An 11565-nucleotide genomic window follows, 5' to 3' on the forward strand; every position below is an offset into this window, starting at 1 on the left:
CAGCCTGCCACGCATGTTTTTGGAATGTGGGAGGAAACCGGAGCACCCGGAGAAAACCCACGCAGGCCCGGGGAGAACATGCAAACTCCACACAGGGAGGCTGGAGCTGGAATCGAACCCGGTACCTCTGCACTGTGAAGCCGACTGGACTACCGGGCCACCATATATATATATATATATATATATATATATATATATATATATATATATGATGAATCAGCCACTGTCATCTTCTGATTTGCAATGACGAGTAAGGCTTTTCATTTTTATTTGAGGGAACTACTTCATGTGCAGTTCAAACAAGCTTTGTTTTGTTTTGAATTGTTTCACAGGAATCGCTTGAGGTCAATGTACATGAAAACAAAATTGGAACATTGAAGTTATATGCACAGGCAATTTGGGTCTTACCCCGAACTAGTGACCTGACGTAGGTTGTGACGTGGCATCGGACCACAGACTAATCTGTCAGGATAATATTTGGATCAATCATCATACAACTCGGCTACGGGTGAATTATGGTTGGAAGGGGGTAATCGGCCAGATTATCTGTATGTGTGTTTACCAGGCTTCAACAAATAGAGAGCTCTGTGCCAGGCAGGTGTGTGCGTGTGTGTACGTATGCGTGTGGCGCACACAAACCTTTGTGCCAGCTCCTTCACGCCCTTGTGTGCCAGGTACGGCTCGTCTTTGTGTGCGCATGAAAGCGTGCCACATCTGAAGAAGGAAGAAAAATGCACATTCTCGCGGGGAGAAGAGGAGGCACGAGAGGAGAAGGAGAAAGGTGGCCTTAGCTTTCCTCTCATCATTCAGTCCAACACTTCTTCTCCTTTCGTTTGGTTCCATGCACTCGGCTTTCAGTTCTTTCCGTTTTGTGGCATTCCATGTGCCGCCACTCCTCTGCTGTCCTGCTTTCTTTGCGCTCCATCCTTTTTCTCTCTCAGCCGTCTTTTTCCCATCCATCTCTTCTTCCTTCTCGTCCCAGTTTCCAAATGTTTGGATGGCTTGCTGCTCCGGTCACTGCTCAGGGAGGCTGACAAGCTAAAGGAGAACATCACAGACAAATGGCTCCAATTTCAACGGAGACGATTTTGCTACCTGCACATCTCCACATCCCAAAGCTTATCAGCGAACCCAGCCCAGGAAGCATTACCGAAACTGGTCCGACATCACACGCAAGCAAACACCAAGCGTCCAGAGATAAGCCTTTCTGCTCTCGTCTACGCTGGTTGCTCAGCACTGCGGAGTCAAGCACAACTCTATAACACTGGCATTCAAACAGGCACAAGACAAACCTTCCACTGTCATCCCAAATGGACACTACTGCTGTCACCATGAACACAAATCAGTTGTGAGTTATGTGAAGCTGATGGACACTTTGAATTGTCGTAAAGACTTTGGAGGAGACGTACTCGAAGCATGAATGCGATTATTACCCCCTGCAGACAGTACTTTGGTCCATGTTTTTCATGCTACTTGTACTCTATTCGCACAGCACTGCCGTTCCCAATCAAGTACGGTAGCTTGAATGACAACCGCTGGCAATTAATACCGGAGACAACATATAAAGTCCATATACACAGACCTCACCTTGATTACATCGATGCCGCAATCATATTGAATGTGGCAAGGAGAAGCGATTTGGGAAGATGACTCATTCAATTGCTCCTTGGAGTTTGATCATCAAACGGAAACTTATTGGATTAATACTGAACCTTTTGGTTTTGATTGTACTACATTGTTATTCTAACAAAATGTTTTGATTAAAGATTTTGTGGCTAATACAATGGCCACATCCAATATGGCGGACATACTGACATATCGCTCGCAACAGGCCACTAGGCTCACGGGGATACCTGAAGTAGAAATAATATAAAAAGGGAAAGAAAATTGATTTTCATTTTACACGTCAAAAGAGTTTGTGACTCCCATAGTTACTTTTGTGAAACAGGTTCAGATAGCTTTTATTTGCCGACTCCAATCTAAAATGTCCCTCCTCGCTTGCTAGACTGTGACTGCACTAGGGACAGTCTTAATACATAATGTAGAAAAGCTCCACATCGAATGTATAAAAACTGCGATCAACTGTCACCAATTTTAAGTCAGCAGTCAGGACAGTTAGCACTCATGGGGGAATTACACTCAACATAAGCAGCGGCACAGAAGTTAAGGGCAGAGAACAGGTGAAATGAGCAGACCGTAGCACACTGTCCAATTTCTGTTGCATTTTCTGCTCCAAACAGATGGACTTCAGACTGATACATGCCAAACGTGAGGAACAATAAGGTTAAAAACACCACATGACCGGTTCTTGCGGAATTAAAAAAACGACTTAAATGGAATGTGCCTTGTAGACCAGACTCAGCTAGCGCGTGTACCTGCATTCACTGGAACAGTCCAACCAGTGTTCACATACGAAAATCAAACAATGACGAAATACAAGCAATGCTGAAATGCACCTCGAAGGGTCTTACCCTCCTAACCCGAAGCCTCCAAGTCAGGATTTAAACTCAACCTTCTTGATGAGCCTTACAAATGTGGAAAATGGTGTGTATATACCTGTATGTGTTGACCACTATGGAGGCTCCTTCTCACTTGGCACAGGACGTCTTACATAATCTTCAATTTAAGCCATCACTTCCTTCCTCTTCCCTCCCACTCATCCTCAACGCTGCCTTCATCAGCGCACGCTGATTGAGTGTCACTCTGCAGGTGTGCTGACCTTTCACCTGAGGTGCTCGTTCTTCAACACTTCAAGAGGTAAGAGCGATTGATGTGAGATCTTTGAAGGTGCCTGTGTGTGTTTCTTTTGAGCTCCTGCAGTTAAGGAACCAAAGGTCCTCGGGGTATTAGAGCAGGAGATCAGGATATCGGCTCACGCACACACAGTGGCATCTCAGCGACCTCTTGGTGAGTTCAGTGGCAGGGCGTGGTGAGAGTGGTCGTTTGAACCTGAAGATTTTAAAGATCACACACATACACACACACACACGAACGGCATAAGAGCAGGCACAAACATAATCACTGCACATTGCACAACACACAATGTTGATGAGGCTTCTGCGTTTTGGCGGAAGGACGGCACTGGGAATCCAACTTGCTGGATAGAGAAATTCCTCACGTGAGATTGACAGATGTGGGAAAACTTCAGATGAAGGAGAAAAAAAAAGTCTTTAATGTGTGTGGGTCTTGTAAGGTCAGATAGAGCAGGCAGAAGCTTGAAGTAGGAGGAAAGGTTATAGGAAAGGTCAGCATGATTTATTTAATCACAGCACAATCACACACACACAAACACCCACACACACACGTCTCGATCAGGAGATGATCGATGTGACAGAATGAAAATGGTGTTCTTTTTTTCATTTTTTGGACCTTATATGTACATGCAGCGTTTATTTTTATTTTTTTTGTGTGAATTTTTAAGTGTGCTTTTTGACCCAATTCTCCAATGGGTTAATAAACAAACCTCCACACTTGATGCTTTCCTGGAATGGGTAAAAAGGCCTCCAGCGGAAGAAAGAGAATAGCTGAGTGGTGCAGCGCATGCAAAGAAGCCTCATGAAAAATGAACGAAAGTACTTTAGGAAAGCGGATGTAATTAATGTTAGCGATGAAACAAAACTGTCATTCGCTCATCTTGCTTGCGTGGGGGATGGAAGACAGAGGTGGGATGATGATGAGCAGATGAAAGCAGCGCACACCTGCCTTTTGTGGCAGCGGATGCCCCCAGGCAGAATGTCACAATGGTGTCTCAGTGACACTGCCAGCCTCATTGACCAAGTCCCCCCCATACTTTCCAAGCCGCATCCCCACTGACCACCACAACCACCACCACCAGCGCCCCCTTGTTCACTGCGTCGCTTGCGGCCTTGCTAGTCCTTTGCAGGCCGTGACCTTGGTGGTCACACAGAAAAACGGCCATATGGGGGAGACCGAGCGAGAAAGCGAGGTTTAAGTAATCCCTCATTTGTCTTCATTTTCTTCACCTCCTTCCTCTCACTCTTTCACATGCACCATATGCACTCTTTTACCCCCTCTTCCTCCCACCCCCTTGGCCGAGGCCGCGGCCAGTGCCCCCGCCACCTTACCCAGGGCAAGGGCTGCATATGTTAAGAAGGTGGGTAGAACAGAGTGGCGGCAGATGGCTGAGCCCTAAGGCTGCCACGGCTGGTGGTGGTGCTGGTGCATGGTTAGGCGATAGGAGATCCCGGTTGTGCGTTTGTATGTCTGAATGCGAATGCCGTTTGCTCATGATTAGACAGCAGGAAAGAGCCTTTAACCTTATTCGGTCGGAAATTCTTAAAAGTGTTCAGTCGTGGTACATTACAGTCGTGAGTAATTGACTACAACTAAGGAACAGATGGAGAAAAAGAAACCAGGGTTGCTCTCTTACATCCGATAATAATAATAAAAAAAAGAATTATTTTTTCATGAAATAATATATTTCTAATAATATTAGAAAAGCCTTATCCAGGATCATTATCCTGGATCCACTCCCAAGTACACATAAAGTACGTTTTCACTATTTCTTTACAACAATTTAAAATAGTCAGCGCATAGCTTGCATAACAGCTTGCATTGCTTTCAAAAAATAAAAATGTTTACATTGCCGATATTTAAGAACACGCAAGAATGATAAAACTAGACTAGGGGGAGAAGACTGATGTTTTCTTTTCTGAAATGAAATTGTTTACAACAAAATGACATTTTAATTAATTCAACCTTATGCCACTTACATCTAATCAGATTTAGAATCACAATCCTCTTTTTGGCCAGCTATGTTGAAAACTCACAAGGAATTTGTCTCTGGTCAAATATATATACGGTATATATATTTTTTACAACTGGCCTTAATCTTCTTTCATAGATCAGTAAAAATGATGCAATTAAGCCACAACAATGCACATGTCAAAAAGGTCACAACAAAGATGTGTAAAATTGGGAACAAAAATTCTAGAATGTCACAATGGGTTTTTAAGTCAACTGTTGAAGAAGTTCATGGCAAGAGCCAGGTAAGACGCTGTTGGAATGGCTGATGGCTTCAGCGTGCATCTACATTATGAACACCTAAAATTTGAATACAGTCCATGACTAATGGTTCTGTCAGAGTTTATTTTAAAGCTAAATTTCCATATGTCTCACTTTAAATGCCAAGTTCATACAAGTTATTTTGTGAACATTATGTTCACAGCATTAGTCTTTAATTTTTTGCTGCTACAATACCCTCAGAAAATGAAATACTGTCAAGAGCAACTTAAATCTCCCGTTTTCAGGCCCGTAATGTGAAAACGAACAGCACAGTGAAATAAAGTCTTGAACAGTCCGCATAAAAGCAGGTTTTATAAAGTGAGAAGATCTGAAACTGATTTTGAAGCGCACGTCTGAGTGCAGACGCTGCTGTCCAAGGAGGAGACATTACATACATCTGGGGAGCAGACAAATGCGGCAGAGGTGTGACTTTTGTCCTTCATTTCACCCACAATCGTCAGACGAGGACGATTGTGAAGATGCTTGGAGGTATGGCACAGCTGCTGCGCTCTGAAGCGCACACGCACCTTGCAGATATGGGCCGGCTGCCATACTTTAGTCTGGATAATAGGCTGCTAAGGGCGCAGCTTGCTCGCACACGCGCACACACACACACACACACAAAACCACATGCGCACAAACACACAAGCACACGCACAAATTCAAGAGACAAGTTTATCTCATCTTGTGAGTGTAGTTAAGTTGCAGCCTGTTTAGCACTGTTTAGCTCCACCTGTTGGATATTGTCGCTGCCGGGTAAATTCCTTGCATCCACAAAATCACAACCTTTGAGGGAAAAAAAATCGTCTTGCTTGTTTCATGCTTGCTAGTATTATACCTTCTTATATTGATATCATTTCCGGGTGGCCATCACCACCAACACACCACCACCTCAAAAATCATGTTCAATCAGTTAATTGAATTTACAGAAATTGTTCATTTAATATGCTGGCATTGATTAAAACGGTGTGGACATGTTGCCACTGTTTTGCCTCCTAACAACACAAAAAGTCTATATTATATCACAAAAAGACGAGAGACACTGACTGCAGTGTAATTGGCGGATATTAATCTACGTGCAAATGTACCTTTGTGCCTGATGCGCTTCTTTCTCCAACAAAGCAGTACACTAGTAATTGTGTACAAAATAAGCCTGCTGCAATGTATCAAACCTATTTTAACTTGATATTGTCGGAAAAAAAATCAGACTTTCAATTCTGAGGCAACAGAATACCACAAAGCTGCTGTGGAATGAGGAAGTGGTGATACGACCATTTTCGTGTCCAAAGGAGTTAATAGATGTGTTCTCAAGAAATTTTCCACATTTTAACTTGGCTAATAATGTGTAGTAATAACGAGCAGTGCAGCAAAGGATCAAAATCAAGTTGTGAAGGAATATGAAATTGACCCCCTTGGGTCATATGAGGGTATTCCACCCAACAGCAGTGATATTTAGTTTGCATATCACAATTATCTCATCGATACAAGCACAAACACCCCTCAGACTCCCAGAAGGTCATTGGCCTGAGGACTTCTCGTTGAAGTGATGATCTTTGGCACCAAGCGGCTGGAGGCCGATTTCCGGTTTCTCATTTACATGCTGCTACTCATGCACGCTTTCCTTTTCTAAAGTCATTGCTCTACATCTAGACTGCACAGACCGACGACCCCTTGGCATTGAAATGTGAATAAGCACGCACCAAAATCTAATTGCAAACCAGCAGGCAATATTTTTTTTTAGAGTTTAGAAACAACACATCCTGGGTTCTGTCTCCAGTAGAAGCCCCTCTTTGACATTCATCTTCGCGTTTCTTTGTGTGTTTGTGTTTTGAGTAGTGTAGCCAGACATACCTCCTGGTAATAGATATTAATGGTCCCGGGCAGTCCTCTATGGTGCAGTGGCTGAGAGTTGTCTGTTTGACCTCGTCTTCAAGCTGGGCGACCTGGAACCCAGGGGTGGTTGGCCCTGTAGGGATCTGTGTCACCATCAGCATGCATTACACTCAAGGTAAACGCACACTGTTACTAGCCACGTCTTGTGGGCTTGGCACACTGTTCGTCAACCTGATCGTGGAGTATGTGTCTATTTTTTTTTCTAAATATGCTTCAACATCTTTTTTTGTGTATTCGAGTTCATTCTGCAATAGCTGCAAAAATATTTACACCATTGATTCTGGTTTGCCACATGATATGTACTTTCTATGATGGCTTTTTATTCATTTTTATGTGGGGGTCGACATTTACCTCCTAAAACAATGTGTGTCCTTCCATTTTTTTCTCCTTCTGTCTCCAAGTAGGTGAATGTCAAAAAGCGGGGAGTAGGGTAAACAGAACTCCCAGGGGAGTTTTGGCCTTTGGGTTCACAGCCGGGGGACAAAAAAACTAGAGGCAGGTGAGGCAACGAGCACAGGGAGACAGAGTGGACGGAATAATAGCAAATTTGAAAAAAAAGAAAAAGAAAACAATGGAAAATGGAAAAATGAAAGTCGCAAACCATCTGTAAAGTTGACGATCCTCTCCTGCCAATCCAACTGAAATGGAATTTCACCGAATGTATCATTTGTCTTGTGTAAATATCTTTTTGGTGTTGCAAGTTTCCATAGAAGTGTGCCTTGGGTGAACATAATAATCTGATTCTTTTTAAAAATATATGAAAATTCATTTGCCTCCTATAGCGGCAGACCCACTGCCACACTCGTTGAGGAAGTGACTGTTTCTAAGTGTTGCCCACTAGCACAGAGCCAGTCCTGTCGTCTCGGCCTCCCGGCGTGGCAAGCAGGCACTGCTCGCCCTGGGCAAGTGCTTCGCTGTGGGAAGGAGCCTTGGCTTTAAGTGGTTCTAAGTGGCTCTCGCTGTTTGTCTCTTCGGCTGTTTATATTTTTTTTCCTGCGCTCGTCACGGGCGGGGAGGGGCCTTCTAGCAAAGCGAGGCAGCGAGGGTGAACACAGCGAAGCCTGCAGCGCTGCGTTCACATTTACTGTACTTGTGTGTGCATGCCAGTCGTTTCATCATTAGAAATGTTATGCCAGGGTTTTATTATGTCAATCTCATGCGAGTGATTATGCATGTGGTTTTGTATTGACATGGCCAAAAGGTCCAAGAGTGACCTTCTAAGATGGCATTATTTACTATCGATCCACCGCCGTTGTGCGTTTGAGCCTTGCTGGGACTTCAGTGCCGACAATGCTGCCATTGTTCCGCTTTTAAGGACGCTTGGTGGTCTCGACTTGACTCAGCGTTACTTTATGAAGTTGTGGCGAGCTGCACTTACGAATGTGGCCTCTTAGGTGGACGTGAACGAGGATGTTCAAACGCAGAAATTGGCCGCACATGGCACTTACAACACACGCACACAGGCACACACACACTGCACATCTTCAGTGGCCTCACTGTCTCAAGTTAAGCAGCAAATGAACACAATTAGCCACGGCTCTGCAAACACACACTGGGGTATTGTTCTGCTCACACTCACTCAAACCCTAATCTGGTGCGCCAGAGGGATCCTGTGTGTGTGTGTGTGTGTGTGTGTGTTTGTGTGGGGGGCAGTCGAGGGGAAGGAGTTCAGAGCCCAGCTGACAGAAGGGGCTTCGAGGCCTTTTTCCCTCAGAGGTTTACACGACGATGATCAACTCCTCGCGCCTTAGTCCTTGCTGCGCTCGCATCAATACACACACAGACACACGTGCGCGCACACAAATGCTCTCTCTCGCTCTGTCTCTTTGAGCAACGGCCCATTTAAAACAATCAGAGACGCGCGCGCACACCCTTCGGTCAAAGCCAGATGTTCCTGAGTGAACAAAAGCATTAAGTGACAAGTTACTCTTCTCAACAGCAGGTTGAGCCTTGGGTCATGATTAACACGCACACACACACACGCTCAGTGGCGTGCACGCACTTGCACTGCCATTCTCTCCAGCAAGCGCGTGTGTCTAATTGACGACTGGTACATGATTTCTTGCAAGAACACCAACACAAGTGGCTGCCTAATGACTGCACTTTAAGAGGCCTCCGGGGCCTTTCTTGTGGCGGCGGTGGCTTCAGGCCCATCGCATCAGCAACCGATGGAAAGACGAGCACGACAATGTGATGACACAGACATAAGTTGCTGTCATAAATACTCTAATGACGATTGTTGTTATCAGGTTAGTCAAACAGGACAGACAGCTGAGAGGGTTGTGACTCCTTCTCGTTCGACTCATTTCCCCGCCCTATGTGAGGCGAGTGTTTGAGTCGCTCTGTCGCCATGCCAACTGGACAGTGTCTCTCTGTGTCACACGTGCAAACTGGTGCATTCAAACCTCTACAGGTGAACTTAATGTGACCTTTTCGAAGCTTTTGAATGTACAACTGTTAAATGTTTCAGTACTTTTTGCCCAATTGATATGGTGAACGGCAAAATTCACAACAGGCCTTAAATCGGCCAATGAATGTCCTGGCTCAATTAGAGGTGGTGTTTCAACAGTTTGACATCATGAGACCAAGATGACACCTAACAATGGATCACTGCTACCTTGCCATTGTTGTGCTTCAAACATGCATCTACTGTATGTGTAAATAACCATGCAGACATTTGACACACACTCAAGTCAGTCAGTCTATCTTCAAATGACATAAGCCAAGGAATTACATCACCAGCTACTTTGAAGTATAAGATTCCTAAAAAAAAAGACAGCGATAGAACCTTTTTTAATTGCAATATGAGTAAAAATCCTATTTATACCGATGATGACAGTAATTTGTTTACTTAATTTGCCACAGCGGTTTTGAAAAAAAAAGTCATTCCCCACGATCCACTTTATGGATGAAAGCATGAATGAAAATCCCATGAAAAATTACTGAAACCACGAAGTTTGAAAATCAAAAGATCCTTCACTTTTTTTGAAAGACTTTCTGCATCGATTTTCAAGAACATTTCAAACATCAGAGTTCGCCGCTGTTGGCTCACAGCCTTTATTCTCGCTCACTCCAAAGGTTTGCAGTTGAAGACAGTGTTCAATTCATTCAAGCAAGCATACTGGAACTGAAAAGAGCCTTGCCCAAACTCTTCCTACAAATTTACAATTATATGATTGTGCGCAATAAAAAAGAAATATCGGTGGTAAGTTTGGGGTCGTTTTCATCAATTTATTGAGTATTTCCATAATTGTCTTCCCTTCATGTAGCGTACTACGGAAAGAAACCATGCACAATTCACATTCCAGTTGAGATGAAAACGTGGCATTCTGAGAGGACGACTGTTAGTGCTGCAGCATTCAGCCATCTCAAAGTGCACCAGATGTGCTCGCTTTTGCAATTACTCCAGCAAAAACAACACTAGCTCAGATGTTTTGTGTACGTGTTTGTGTGTTTGCGTACACAGCCTTGTTGGAGCAGTAAATGTCTTCCGTTTGAGCTGCTGGCTGACCTTCTAGCACTCTGGCCTTTTCCAGTGTTCCCACCTTCACCAGCAAGGCAACTGTGGAATTGCATGTGTCAAGCTCTGCCACCTCCCCCATCTCGCAACGTGCCTCGATGGAAACCTTTGGCTAACGTTGCAATGCGTTCCTTCTGGGCTTGCATTTCCGACAACAGTGGCTGCTTTGTTTGGACTCTCGATTTAACCAATCAATACCCAATACAAAAAAAGTTTGTGTTTAGGGCATTTCTAACAAAAATCAACAATTTCAGTTTTTGAGGGGGGGGCGGGAGGGGGCTAAATATTCGTCCCCAAAGGGTGATATTTCACAATGTTTTAAAAAATAATGGAAACAGCTCAATAAGATTTTTTTATTCACAAGTCAAAGGTTTGAGGACAATGAATTCACTTTTTTGGGGGGATTGGATTTTATTGTTTTTTTCCAAGGCATAGACATGGCGCAAAAAATACTGAATAATTACATTTTTGACTTTAGTGACATTAGTGACAGGACCAAGAAATAAAACAGGAGATCAGAAAAGAGGAAAGCAAAACCAAAAAATAAAATAAAAACGTAACAGCAAATGAAATTCAAAAACAACCAAACGCAAATTAAAAACACACACGCACACACACGACAATTAAAGAGAGCCAAGTGGAAGGGACATGCAATAGATTTAAAAAATTGTCTTCATCATATGTTGTTGCTGCTCAGTATATTCTTTGAGCACGCACTGCAGTTACAAAGGCTGACCAGTAAGTAGCAATCTGTAGCACACTAAACCCCATTCTGTGGATTTACATTTGATGTGACTCTCGATTCATTTGATGTTTTTGATAATATTACAACCTAAAACATGTTGCTTTTTAACCCTTGCAGGGACAGCGGTTACTAGAGTGGACAGCTCATTATGTTATCAGGTTACAGAGTGCATGAAAACGTTAAACATTTTAATATGTTTTTAATATGTCACAGGACAGTCACTATATTTTTAATAGCAAGTTGTCACTTCTCTATTACAAAAAGGTCTGTGTGTGTGTGTGTGTGTGTGTGTGTGTGTGTGTGTGTGTGTGTGTGTGTGTGTGTGTGTGTTTTGTGGGTCTTCTTTTGTTTAGGTCAGTAAGTATGTTAGTGTGTGTGTTGA

General features: G+C 43.6%; 1 long non-coding RNA gene across 1 annotated transcript; it reads left to right on the forward strand.

Moving 5' to 3' along the window:
* The first annotated feature begins 2750 nt into the window (after positions 1 to 2750).
* LOC127595858 (uncharacterized) lies at positions 2751 to 10643 on the forward strand. The gene is made up of 3 exons (XR_007961340.1): positions 2751 to 2907; positions 6862 to 7033; positions 10385 to 10643. It is a non-coding gene; the product is annotated as an uncharacterized LOC127595858 (long non-coding RNA).
* Positions 10644 to 11565: the final 922 nt, after the last annotated feature.

This window comes from Hippocampus zosterae, chromosome 2 (genome assembly GCF_025434085.1).
Source record: "Hippocampus zosterae strain Florida chromosome 2, ASM2543408v3, whole genome shotgun sequence".
Lineage (NCBI taxonomy): Eukaryota > Metazoa > Chordata > Actinopteri > Syngnathiformes > Syngnathidae > Hippocampus > Hippocampus zosterae.